This window comes from Pelodiscus sinensis, chromosome 24 (assembly GCF_052426305.1).
Source record: "Pelodiscus sinensis isolate ZL-2025 chromosome 24, ASM5242630v1, whole genome shotgun sequence".
Lineage (NCBI taxonomy): Eukaryota > Metazoa > Chordata > Testudines > Trionychidae > Pelodiscus > Pelodiscus sinensis.
Genome location: NC_143075.1, coordinates 13,283,642 through 13,297,267, shown reverse-complemented (window position 1 = coordinate 13,297,267; position 13,626 = coordinate 13,283,642). Strand labels below are relative to the sequence as shown.

General features: G+C 45.4%; 1 protein-coding gene across 2 annotated transcripts in view; it reads right to left on the bottom strand.

The window, feature by feature from the left end:
* PIK3CD (phosphatidylinositol-4,5-bisphosphate 3-kinase catalytic subunit delta) overlaps positions 1 to 13,626 on the bottom strand; it is a 73,364-nt gene that overhangs the window by 54,583 nt on the left and 5,155 nt on the right. The window contains exon 1 of one of the 2 annotated variants that reach the window (XM_075906078.2): positions 9,528 to 9,686. The exons of the other annotated variant lie outside the window; for it this stretch is intronic. The gene's annotated coding sequence lies outside the window, so the exon portion shown is untranslated. Of the gene's footprint in view, positions 1 to 9,527; positions 9,687 to 13,626 lie in introns of those variants that run through there. 2 annotated transcript variants of the gene reach the window in all.

Here is a 13,626-nt window from a genome sequence, read left to right as displayed (position 1 = left end):
TTACTGAACAGCCATCAGATGGTGACTTACTGGTCACTGTCAGCCTTGGCCAGATACCAGAGTGACCTACTGCAGAAGCTGCTGCTTCTTTTCCCCCTTATGATGCCCCTGAGAGGCCCAGCCCACCTCGTTGTGCTGTGGGTTGCAAAGGGCATTCTCTCTGGGAACAGTAAGGACATTTACGCTCATCAAGCTTTGCTTCTACCTTAAATTTTTACTATTTGTAAAAGTCTCAGACTCTACGGTCCAGCTCAGCTATGCCTACAGCCACATTTGTGTGTACCCAGTCCCTGGGATAACCAGTGGCTTGTTTCACCTGCAACATCAACTGGAGCTGCCACAGAGCTGCTCTAACTTCTGTTGCCATCCATCCTGTTCTATTCCCTCTTTGGGCCTCTCTCCAGTACGGTTAGATCTGGCCTATCGTCTTCTAGTGTGTTTAGTTTATCTAACTAACGTTAGTTTCTCATCCACATAGGATCCAAGCTCTGATCATCTATCGTTTTTATGACTGCAACTTCTCTCTGGCTCTAACAAATGCCGACTTGCCCTGCTCACATCCATTCAGCATGCTGTCACCAAGATCTTTTTCCTAGGCCCTCACTTTGACCACAGCACTCTCTCTGGATCCCTGTACTCCTCCATTGCATCAAATAGAAGCCGTTTGTCTTCGCTTTTAAGGCCCTTCACAGTCAACCCCCTCCCTCCCTGCCCTCTCTCGTTTGGCACCGAGCTGTTGATGCTCATCTCCAATCCACCCATGATGCCAGCTGTCCCTGCCCTCTTGTTACATTTTCAAACAGGCACCTTTGTGCTTTCTCCCTTGCTGCCCCACATGCTTGAGAGGTGCTCTCAGTCCAAAGCTGCAATGCTATCCAATTATTCACTTTCAAATCCCTCCTTGACTCTCTCCTTTGCCATGATACCAACAGAAAAATCAACAGCAGCAACACTGACTGTTGGTGTGCCTATTGTGGTGATGAATACTGTCTCACTGTTCACTTTTGCACCCTCATCTACCCACATCCATCTGCTGTCTCGTCTTATGCTTCAATTGTAAGCTCCTTCGGGTAGGGACTTTTTGTTACAGCACCCAGTGTGGTACTGGTCCATGGCTAGGGCACTGAGGTACTCTGGTAATAAAAATCCATACATAATTATTAAAAGGGCTGTCAAGCGATTAAAAAAATTAATTGAAATTAATCACACTGTTCAACAATAATAAGAATACTATCTATTTAAATATTTTTGATGTTTTCTACATCTTCAAATATATTGATTTCAATTACAACACAAAATACAAAGCGTATAGTGCTGATCCAAGGCTCCGCATAGTGCTGCCCCTTTGAAACGCCACTGGGAGCCCGGGGTCAGCTGTACAGCGCTGCCTCTTTGAAACACTGCTGCAGCATTTCAAAGGGGCAGCACTGCACACACAAAACGCCTGTGATTAACGTGCATTAATTTTTTCCACGCGTTAATTTTGCCCTGCGTTAATCACAGACATAAACGCGTGTTAACTGACAGCCCTAATTATTAAATCTATGCTAATTTCCTCAAATCCTCATTTACGTTTTCTACTCCATTTTAGTCCATTTAGCCAATCATTTTTTGAAACTTACTTTGACTCAAAATAAATTCAAGGAAAGGAGGTGATGTGGAAATCCTATTTATCTAACCCAGTTTATATTCTATACATCAATCATTTATAGTCTACTGGTGAATTCACTGCATTCCTTCACTACTACTGTTTGTCATTCTTTTGTTGTTTATATAGAATCCTATCTGCAATAATGTCTCCCTGGTGCCTTTGATTTAAAAATCTAAGCACTTGACAATTAATCCCCTTTATTTACCTACTTCGTAGGTTGCTAATCAAACACAAACTACAAAACGGAGGCAGAGCGACCAACTCAATTTGCCACGGATGATAGAGCAAGAACTAAATCAGGAGTCCGGAACGCCAGTAGTTTGTTCCAAACTCTAGGTAATGTTCCCTCTGCCTTGCTACCAGAAGAGCTGATGCTATTCATTGCTTGCTCAGTATCTTCTAATGTCAAAAAATTCCAATGAGGAACATCAGTGTGCTTACTATGGAGTCTCATGAGAGAGCCACACAGAGTGGATTTGATATTGTATTGACTGATGTCTCAGTCCTGCAGATCAAACCCTTCACTGAAATCAAAGGGAATTTTATCTTCAGAAAGACCACAAGCTCAGGCCCAAGGCATTCACTTCTTCCCTTTGGTTTAAATCTCTCTCATATACAGGAACTCTTGTCTCCCAAGCGGAGACTTTACATTGCCCACACAAACACAGACAGCCATTAGAGGCTCATGGGGAAAAGTAATGGGAAGCAGAGCTCTGTTAATGTAATCTGGATGGGAGCTAACCTTGTTTGTGTATATGGCTAATGGGGGAAGGAGCTGTCAGATAGAAAAGAAGTCCATATGCATGGTGATACCAGGCTGTTGTATTATAGGGCTTCCTGAACCAGAATAAATAGGAAGAAGACTATCAAACTACAGTAATACACAAATATAGGTGAAATACCAGATCCCTGAATCTAACCTCAAGCACATGCAGGGGAAATGTGGCCATCAGGGAATTGTTTAGAAAAAGAAGTCTAAAGCCAAACATCATGCACCATCCTGGAACTGAAACACTGTCAACGGGTTTGAGAGAGGAGGCAGAGGGAATATCTTGGAGATGTTAAAGAAAACAGCAGAACAGCAAGGAAAATTAGCTGTTGAGAGGGAACCAAGAGTCTTGTCTGGATAGAAAGATTTTTGGGTGCCACAGCCTAATAGATGTGTTCAAAGTGAAGTGATAGAGTTGTCACTGTTACTTTAGGACACGTCTATCAGAAGGCAGTATAGATTAGTGGTTACAACAGGGGCTTGGACAATCAGGTTCTACTCCCAGCTCAGACACTGTACAGGCTAAGTCCACACAGCTTCCCTCTTCCAGAAAAGCCTATGCAAATGAAGTGAGGATTAGCATATTGCTGTGCTTCATTTGCATAATTAATTAGGAGCCGTTTTTGCACAAGAGCCGTTCTTCCTCGTTTTTTCAGGAAGAATGGCTCTTGCGCAAAAGGGGGTCTTTGCGCAAAAAGTTGCTGGGTAGATGGCGCCTTTTTGTGCAAAAACCTCTTGTGCAAAAACGGCTCCTAATTAATTATGCAAATGAAGCACAGCAATATGCTAATCCATGCTTCATTTGCATAGGCTTTTGCAGAAGAGGGAAGCTGTGTAGACATAGCCTCACTGTGTGACCATGGGTAAGGAACTTATTTAACTCCTCTGTGTATTGGTTTCCCCAGAAATTACACAATCTACCACACAGGGATGCTGCAAGTCTTAGCTGTTTGTAAAGCACTTTGGGGATTCTTGAATGAAAGGCACAAGGGAAGTGAAAGGTATTATTAATCCTGCTCCACTAAGCTCAATTTGGAGTGTGGTGGAGCTGATGCTGAATTAAAGCATCCAATTAGAGAGATGATTTTTCTGAAATAAATCTTCCGGTTTCTGTCTGGGCCACTGGTAAAGCCAGAAAACCAACATATCTGACTGGTGAAAGGAAAAAAGCCTCCACATATTTCTAACTATACCATGCAGGACTCAACAGCTTTTGGTTTGGGTTCCTGCCAGATACACACATATACACACAAGGGAGCTACACAGTTTGTAAAAGACCTTCTACCTTATATCCCACTGAACCCCATAATTCAAACTAAGAACACAATAGGCAGCATCTCTGTTGCCATTAACAACTGGGTTTTGCAGCGCAGCTCTCCTCTCAAACCCGGTAAGGCTTAGGCCTCAATGGGAGTGCCGTGTCCAGTTCTGGGCACCACTTCTCGGGAAAGACGTGGATAAACTGGAGAGGGTCCAGAGAAGAGCAAGAAAAATTATTAAAGGTTTAGAAAAAATGATCTATGAGGGAAGACTGAAAGAATTGGATCTGTTTAGTTTGGAAAAGAGCAGACAGAGGGAACATGATAGCGGCTTTCAAGTACCTAAAAGGGTGTTACAAGGAGGAGGGAGAAAAATTATTCTCCTAACATCTGATGATAGGGTTACCAGATGGTTTCAAAAAAATACCGGACACATTTGATCTCAGATGGGGGTGGGGATCAGCAGGGAGGGGAGCGGGGCTGGCCAGGGGAGATCGGGGAGGGGGGACGGGGAGAATGGCTAGCAAGAAGCAGGGCTGGCCAGGAGGGGATGGGGGAGTGGGGCTGGCCAGAGGAGATCAGGGGAAGGAACCAGCTGGCGGGAAGCAGGGCTGCTGGGAGGGGGCTAGGGGAAGCAGGGCTGGCTGGGAGGACGGTGGGGGGGAACTAGCTGGCAGAGAGCGGGGCTGGCCGGGGCAGATTGGGGAGAGGAACCTGCTAGAGGGAAGCAGGACTGGCCAGGAGAGGGCCGGGGGGAGTGGGGAGAGGGGCTGGCCCAGACACACGCAGATCCCGAGGTGCTGCCCGTCCCGTGCACAGTCCCAGCGGGGCTCACGGGTGAGTCCAGCCCTGGGGATTCCATCCTGGCCTGGCCCGGCCCTGCCCCTACCCCCCTCCTCTCTACTGTGTAGTTGCGTACTGCCTGGCTGGTAGACACGTTCACGCAGTGTGAGCACATCTATATACTCTATATACTGATACTCAAGATAATAATAAAACTTACTTAATTAGAAAATGCCGGACATTTATATGTCCAGTATTTTCTCAATTTGTTTCCTGGACAGAAATACCAGACTGTCTCAAATACCGGATTGTCTGGTTCACAACCGGTCACCTGGCTACCCTATCTGAGGACAGGACAAGAAACAATGGGCTTAAACTTCAGCAAGGAAGATTTAGTTTGGACATTAGGAAAAACATCCTACCTATGGTTAAGCACTGAAATAAACTGTCTAGGGAGGCTATGGAATCTCCATCATTGGAGATTGTTAAGAGCAGGTCATTTAAACATCTATCAGGGATGGTCTAGAACAGTGCTTCTCAACCTTTTTTTTTTTTTTAATAAAGTACCCCTTTTTCAAAAAAAAAATTTAAGTACCCCCAGTACCTACAGTTTTCAGACACACATTTTTTCTACCATTGCAGCACATTTGTTTAAACAACTTAATCATAGCCAGGCTGGTAGTAAAATTTTTGGGTGTAAAAAGTACAAAGATAATAAAGCGCTGTAAAACTTAAAACAAAAATTCAGTTTTCTCCAAATTTCAGTTGTGTTGACGTACCTCCCAGACTTCTCTCGAGTACCCCTAAGGGTACTCATACCACTGGTCTAGAATGATGGTGCTTGGTCCTGCCGTGAGGACAGGGGACTAGACTTGATGACCTCTCGAGGCTATTCTATGATGGCTATAGTTGGCCAGCAGCAAAAATCAGTGGGCCACTTCTAATAGTTGCAGGCAATCTGCAGGATGATAAACGTGGAAGCGTCGGGGAAAAAAGGAAGAAGAGGCTAACGTCTTAACGGGACAAGCTCCTTCTAGCTAGTGGTGCAGAACAGGAATCTGAGAGCAGAGGGCCATTTAGGAATCAGCCTCATTCTGTCCTCATTCACCAAAAGAAAAGTCACTTCAGCATAGTGCACTGCGAGGCTAGACGGGGTATAAAATTGAGAGGGGATATGACAGGAAATTCTTAGGGCTCCTCTGTTAGAGGAGAACATTTTCCAAGCACTAAACTATTGATATTTCATCAGACTTTTCACGAGAATAAGAGTATCTCCTGGTGGCATCAATATACACAAGGCTTTACAGGATACAGCAAATATTTATACTGGATCTTGCATATAACACGCCACCACTGGGAGTTCAGCACCTAAGAAGCTACAAAACACTGGAAAACTAATGTACAATGAAGCCTGATCATCACACAAAGAATAGATTAAACTGAGGTTTGACTATACTAAACAAGAGCTGTACAACAGCTGAATTGCAACACGGCAATATGTAGAGCTATAAATTAGGAAGCTTGGAGGGACTGGGATGTGGAAAGGTTAAAAAGACTAAAGCGCAAGGTACCAATACATATACATGAAGGATGAAGACAACAGGAAAAGAAAGGGATTTAGCATATAATTCAAAAGTTGTAACAAGGAATAATGGCAAGAAGATGGGAATAGTTAGGCTGAGTATCAGGAAAAAATGCCTAAGGCCAAGGCCATATCTATTGACTTGTAGAACAGTCTCCCAAAGCAAGTGGCAGAAGTCCCAATGCTTGAAAAATGAAGGTTGAAAATAGCTGCTCAGGATACTGGAGATACTTAAAAGTTGGGTGTACCAATTCCCCTGAAATTTGCTTGTGCTAGATCTCACACCAGGACAGAAGTTGGGGTGGGAGAGTTTAGAAGAGAATTTTATTTCCTATATTGATAATGTTCCCTCACACTAGGAAAACCAAAATTTCTTAATATCCTAGTAACCTGATAAAATTTCTGAAAATCAAAATAGTGGCTTACAATATTTGAATTGCAGTAGCACCTAAAGCCCCAAGATTGAGGTCCTGTTATAGGAGGACCTATACAAGACACACAGGAAGACACTGCCTCCAAAAAGCTTGCAAACTAATTACAAGGCAAGATTAAGGCTGGGCAGGTTGCATAAATCAAGAGGGGGGAACAATGAGGATTTTATAGCAATTGGGAGTTGTCTGCATCCTTTAACCATTTACTTCCAGATTTCTTAATGTTCTGAAGTGGTGGAATTTTTGTAAAGGCTGCTAGAAAGTTCTTTAATCTAACAGACAAAAGCATATCAAGATCCTATGACTGGAGATTGAAGCTTCACAAAATTAAACCAGAAATAAGGCCCAAATTGTTAACAGGGAGGAACCACTGGGACAATTTACCAAGCAATGAAATGGATTCTCCATTAGGGATGTGAATGACTAGTTGACTATCCTATAAGCAAATGCTTATCGGATAGTCAAGTCGACTAGTCACTTCCCCTGCCTCCCCTTGCTGCCTCTATCAGAAAGATGCAGCAAGGTGGAGGGAAGAGGAGGGGGTATGTCACAGCAGCAGCGCTGCATGAAGCCTGGGGCCAAACCCCAAGCTCCATGTGATGCTGCTGCTTTGAAACACCATGTGTAGCCTGGAGCCAGATGAGGTGTCCCGAGGCTGCATGCAGCATTTCGAAGTGGCAGCACTGCATGGAACCCGGGGTCAGCAGGAGAGTCCCCATCTAATTCTGGGTTCCATGGGGCACTGCCACTTTGAAATGCTCTGAGGAGCCTAATGCCAGGTCAGTGGGAGAGACCCCAGCTGATCCTGGGCTCCATGTGGCACTGCCGCTTTGAAATGCCATGGGGAGCACAGGGCCAGCGGAGGACTGCCCCACTGGCCCTGGGCTCCCTGCAGCACTTTTGCCTTTGAAATGTAGCAACAGCCTTAGGGATGTTGCCACACTTCAAAGGCGGAGGCGCCCTACTGACTAATCGAATAGTCAATGCAAATTGCATCGACTATTCGATTAGTCAATTACTCAAAATATCCCTTTTCTCCATCATTTGAAGTCTTTAGATCAAGCCAGGATACCTTTCTGAAAGACACTCTTTAAACCAGGGGCAGGGAATCATTTTTAGGTCAGGGAACGCTCACCCACAGAAAAATTAATTGGGGGCCACACACAAGTGAGAAACCTCTGATTCAGAAAGGGTTGCTGCTGGAGCAGCCTCTGTCCACGGTGGACCCTGGCTCGCTGCGGACAGAGACTGCTCTGAGGGACGCAGAGCAGCCTCGCTCTGTGGGGAGCTTGGACTCCCCACGGACAGGGGCTGCTGCCACCCCGCACTGCTGTCTCTGATACAGAGGCAGCAGTGCAGGGCATCAGGCAGCTGGTCTGCACGGGGAGCTGGTTTTTAAACTGGCTCCTCTTGCAGACTGTTTCCCACCTGGCACCCTGCACTGCTGCCTCTGATACAGAGGCAGCAGTGCGGGCTAGCAGGGGGCTCCCTGAGAGTGGGGCTGGAGCTCACTGACTGCTGGCCCTACCCCTAGGGACTACAGAATAGTTGAGTAACGGATAAGAATTCATGCAGTTACTCAACTATTCAATTATCTGATATCAAACATCCCTACTAATTACAATGTATCCTTTCTGGGTTTAAGATCTATTAGATTTTGGGAGAGTGATGACTATACGCCATTGTAAGGGGAGGGTGTATCTGAAAGGACCTTCTTCTCTAGTTTGCATACATTTAAAGGACAGAAAAGAGCTGTGAATGGTCTAGAAGGGGGAGCAGAAAGAAATCATATGACATATAAGAAATGGACCCAAAAACTTAACATTGGGAAGCGAAACATGTCTGGTCCCTCTAGCCCTTCCTCTTCAATGATAACTTCCTCCCCCTCTCCCCCTCACCATTACAAAAATATAATTTATATAATGTACTTCCCTCCAAAACACTTGCTATAAAAAGCATTGTTCCTTTTTTGTTTTGTTTATTTGTTTCTGAAGAGTATGACAACCAACTGTAAGACTCATTGTTAAGCAAATATTGAACTTGGGTATCAAACAGTTTAGCTTATCTAAACAGAATGCCTCTTTTAGGGGCAAACTCTTCCAATTGTTTCAACAATTATTGTAGCAAAACCCACTAACTATTAAATCCCAACAAGACCAGTCTAAAACAATCACTACAGTCAAAATTGTTCAGACACAAAATGATACAAGGCCTCATGAGTGTTTTATCTCTCACAACAAACGCACCTCCCAATCTTTTAGGAGGCTTTGGAAACAAACTCCCTTCATAATATCAGAAAACACAAAAACAATTCAACACAACACTGAGACTCCAAGGCAGTCAAAGGAAGTAGGAGGATCTTGCTGGAGAATGTTATGTCATATCCTAGAACCTGTCTTGCTACATTAGATGCAATAAATCATAACAAACATGCAGGGGCATAAAAAAGTCACAAGGCAAGAATATTAAATGGCTACTCTAGGAGATGGAGAGAAGCAGATTTTAAATTAGAGCCCGACTTTAATCCCAGGTTGTCTTGTTCATTTTTCGAGCCAGGGGTCGCAAAGGCATCTTAACAACTGACACTTGGCAAGCTGCGTGTTCTAGGCAGTGTTACTGAATTCTTGATGGGGTGAGACATCTTGTAGTGACCCACTACAGCGGGGAGGCTGCCTACGGTGAAAATGAAATATTCACTGCGACCCCCAGCAAAAGAGGATCTGGCACGAAGCAGCCAAAGAAGGGGGGGGGGGTTGCCTCAGCGCACAGCTTCTGAACGGAGCATCAGAAAAGGGGAGCAGACAACAGGAGCGAAGGGCGGCTCTGGGGAAGACAGCGACAGTGGCAGCTTTGCCCGCTAGAGTGGGAGGTGGATCCCACCACGGCGAGAGGCGCCTGGCTGGGGGGAGGGAGGTTGCGTAGAGGCGGGCGGCTCGGTTAATGGGGTACAAGGAAGAGGGGGCATTTCCCTCTTGGGGCGCGCTCCCCTCTCCCGCACGGGTCTGGCTGCGCCCCTCGGGGGGGCCCTTTCCCCAACTCTCCCTCCGCTGACCTGCCAAACCCGGCTCCGGGGTCCATTCCTGGCCGGACTCCTGCTCTCCCCGCGCGACATGGACCTAGTCTCGGAGACTCGTTCGCAGCCGACGCGGCTGCAGCCGCCTTCCCCGTCCGGGAGGGGGAGCGAGGGGCCGGTCCCCAGCGCGCAGCTCCGCCCAGGGATGTCGCTGCGGGAGGGAGCAGCTGCAAAGAGCCGGTCTGGCGGCAGGGAGCGTCTGCAAAGTGCTGCAGGAGGAAAGGAGGCCCCGGCAAAGCCCCCAGCTGTGGGCAGGACTAGGCAGCACTTGAAAGACTCCCAAGATGGTTTATTAGGGGATGAGCTTTCGTGGGCCAGACCCACTTCCTCAGATCCAATAGTGGGTCTGGCCCACGAAAGCTCATCCCCTAATAAACCATCTTGTTAGTCTTGCAAGTGCTGCCTAGTCCTGTCTTTTGTTTCAGCAAGGCCAGACTAACAGGGCTACATCTCTACTACCCGGCTCTGGGGGCAAAGCCAAGCGGCTACAGTGAACCGTAGCCAAAGCCTGGGCAAATCCAGCTGCGCCCAAGCCAGCTCTGCCCCTTTTCCGGGAAAGCTTATGCTCTCCTGCATTGCTTATTCTTTAACAAGGGTGGGCAAGAGAGCCTCCCCGGGCCGGATCTGGCCCACAGATGCCCTGCCACTCCCCTGCTCCCAGGCCTTCAGGGCCTCCTCCCCCACCAGGGACGGGAGGCGCTTTGAGTGAACAGCTGAACAGTTGGGGGGGGCAGGGAATGAGATATTTCATGGGCTCCCCCATCCCAGGCCCTGATTGACCTGGTGGGGGGGGGGGTGCGCAAAATCTCCTCCCACCCCCAGGGGGAGCAGGTGCCAAGAGGGAACTGACAGCTGTTCAGAAAAGCTCAGGATTCTCTCTGGAGGGGGGCTGGAGCAAAGACTTCATGCACTCCCCCATACTCAGGCCAATCAGTGTCTGTGGGCAGGAGAGCATAGAAGTGTCCTGGGTCTGCCCGTTCCAGGGCAGCCCCGGCCACTTTACAAATTTTTTAAGTGCCCCCCCCTTCTAAAATTATGACCCACCCTTGGTCTTCAAGATGCCTCTGGACTCCTTGTTAATATCTAGACTGATTTTGACCTGAGCAAGGAATTCTCAGAGGCAAAAAGTACTCCCAGACTTCCCCACCTTCTTATTAATCTTAGGCTATGTCTACACTTGTGGCTTCTTGTGCGAGAAATATGCAAATGAGGCTAAGCGTGGAATATCGCCAAGCATCATTTGCATACCTAATGAGCCACCATTTTTGCAGAAGAGGCTCTTGTGCCAGAAGGAGCTGTCTACACTGCCCCTTCTTGTGCAAGAAAAACCCTCTTGTGCAATGCTGTTATTCCTGAAAATAATTGGCAAGAGCCTCTTCTGCAAAAATGGCGGGTCATTAGGTATGCAAATGAGGCTCAGCGATATTCCATGCTTAGCCTCATTTGTATTTCTCATGCAAGAAGCCACAAGTTTAGACATAGCCTTAGAGGGGAAGCTAGTCTGTAACTTTAAAAAAATGAGTAGTCCTGTAGCACCTTAGAGACTAACAAATATATATAGATATAGATATTAGTATCATGAGCTTTTGTGGAAAAAATCCACTTCCAGAGATGAGCAGAGTGGAGAATAAAGGGAGAACCTCACAATTTATAACAGAAAAAGAAGGGAGAGCGGGAAAAAATACTTGTCAATTGTAGTGCCTGTGCTAACGAGGCTAAGTGAGTGGGCTGGAATTGTCTCATACTTAGCTTTTGATGCCAATTGGGTATCGAATATAATGTTCCATCCAGTTCAGCTCATCCACCCTCTTATTGTTGCTGTGAGGCTTACAATATTGATGCCACGATAGCTCTGTAAAACTCTACAGGTGCTTCTAGACTGGCAAGATTTTGCGCAAAAGTGGCTGCTTTTGCGCAAAAACTTGCCAGCTGTCTACACTGACCGCTTGAATTTGCGCAAGAGCACTGACTTTGTAATATACAAAATCAGTGCTTCTTGCACGAATACTTACACGCTCCCGCTCAGGGATAAGCCCTCTTGTGCAAGAATACTTGCGCAAGAGGACCAGTGTAGACAGGCACCTTAATATTTGCACAAGAAAGCCCGATGGCTAAAATGGTCATCAGAGCTTTCTTGCACAAAAGCGCGTCTAGATTGGCATGGATGCTTTTGCGCAAAAGCATGTTTTGTGCAAAAGCATCCTTGCCAATCTAGACGCTCTTTTGTGGAAATACTTTTAACGGAAAAACTTTTCCATTAAAAGTATTTCCACAAAATCATGCCAGTCTAGACGTAGCCTACCTGTCTATATCTGTTACTATTGCAACTTCTACCAGGACTGGGGCCCTGGCCTGCCAGGTGCTCAAACAAACCCAGAGCGAGGGAGAACCAGGCCCTATCTTTCCATTAGCTTGCAGCCTAATTGAAAGCAAGTGAGACAAACAACAAAAAAGAACGGGAGAAATTATTTTGAAGGGCAAGTAAAACATCATTAATTTTTTCCATCCTCGTCATTGTGACGGTTAAAGGAGGAGATTTTGTCCCATGCACACTTGCAAGCTTATACTAGAAAGCGAGAGGAATGACTGGAGAGTACGTCTGAGCTTTCCAAGGCCTGAATGTGAGACACAATGTAGCACTAACATCAGAATCTCTCTCTCTCTCTCTCTCTCTCTCTCTCTCTCACACACACACACACACACACACACACACACAAAATTATTCACACAGGAAACAAACTGATATGGGATTCATTCCTCTACTGAAAATAGCTTTCTACAATCTCAATTGCGCAATTTAGTGTTTCTAATGCCAGTCATTTTCAACATTAAATGTGAGGGGATGCTAACTCTGTGTGGAAAGTAGGTAACTCAAATGAGTGCCATCCATCAAAATGAGATGCATTTGAGAGCTTTGTGGTAGACAGGTACTCCAGCTACTGTTTCATAACAGCTCATTGCATTTAGTCAGTGCCTTTTGTTCAAGGATCTCTAAGTATAAACAGAATGAATCAAACCCCAGAACACCCCCCGTGAAGTTCTCATGAGCCCCATTTTACAGATGGGGAAAGAGAGGTACAAGAGTCTGTAACCTGGCTAAGTTGTAACAGAGAGTTAGTGACTCAAAGGAGAGATTTTCAAATGAACACATGGCATTTAGACGGCTAACTCTGACTGAAAAGTAATGGGAGTTAGACACCTAACTACCATGAGTGCATTTGAAAATCTTCCCCCTCCTTCCAGTTTAAAAATACACATATGATGCATTGGGTGTTAAATAATAACTAGCAATAATAAAACCCATGTTTCCTGATTCCTATTTCCTTATTTAGTTCCCAAATGACCTACCTCTTTCTCCTCCTCTTTTTATTGTTTGTTTTTATTTGTGATACAATAGACAGAGTAAGAAGAGAATATATTTTAAGTTATACATGTAAGTGCATTATCCCAATCTCACTTATCGGCTCTTGTGATTTTACCATGAATCTCAATATACTTGATGTTTTTCTTGAAGCCCCAGATTCCTGCAAGTGTGTGACTGAGCAAGAATCTCCAATTGTTTTTAATCTAATCTCTTTTAACATTTAGGGCTGGCAATACTGCAGCCTTAGCATAAGAACAAAACGTTACTATCAATCAGAAAAGTTAGATGGAACATCTTGTCTTTAATGTTGTTTAAATCCAAATGTCACATTTTTATTCTGAATCTTTTAAGATTCTGAGCCTCTCATTTGTAAACTGTTGGCCCTAACGTGTTCAGATATTGTTAACAGACTTTACGGGAATTCTGGTTTCTCTTCTCCTTTTTGATAACAGCCCTTCTATTAATTATTTTTGCTTATTACATGTGCAGTGGGAGATGGCACCAACATGGGGTTGGGGCAGCACATGATAAGAACAAAACACTTGCCTATATGACACTGGACAAAGAAAAATATGTAGGCTGTGGGAGAGAGAGAAGTTGAAAAAAAAATTGTTACAGTCCCACAATTCTAAGAACTTGAGAACTCCAGGACGGAGAAAGAAAGGAGAGGCAAATTTTGGTTCGCGCTATATTCTGTATAACTCCAGTGATTGA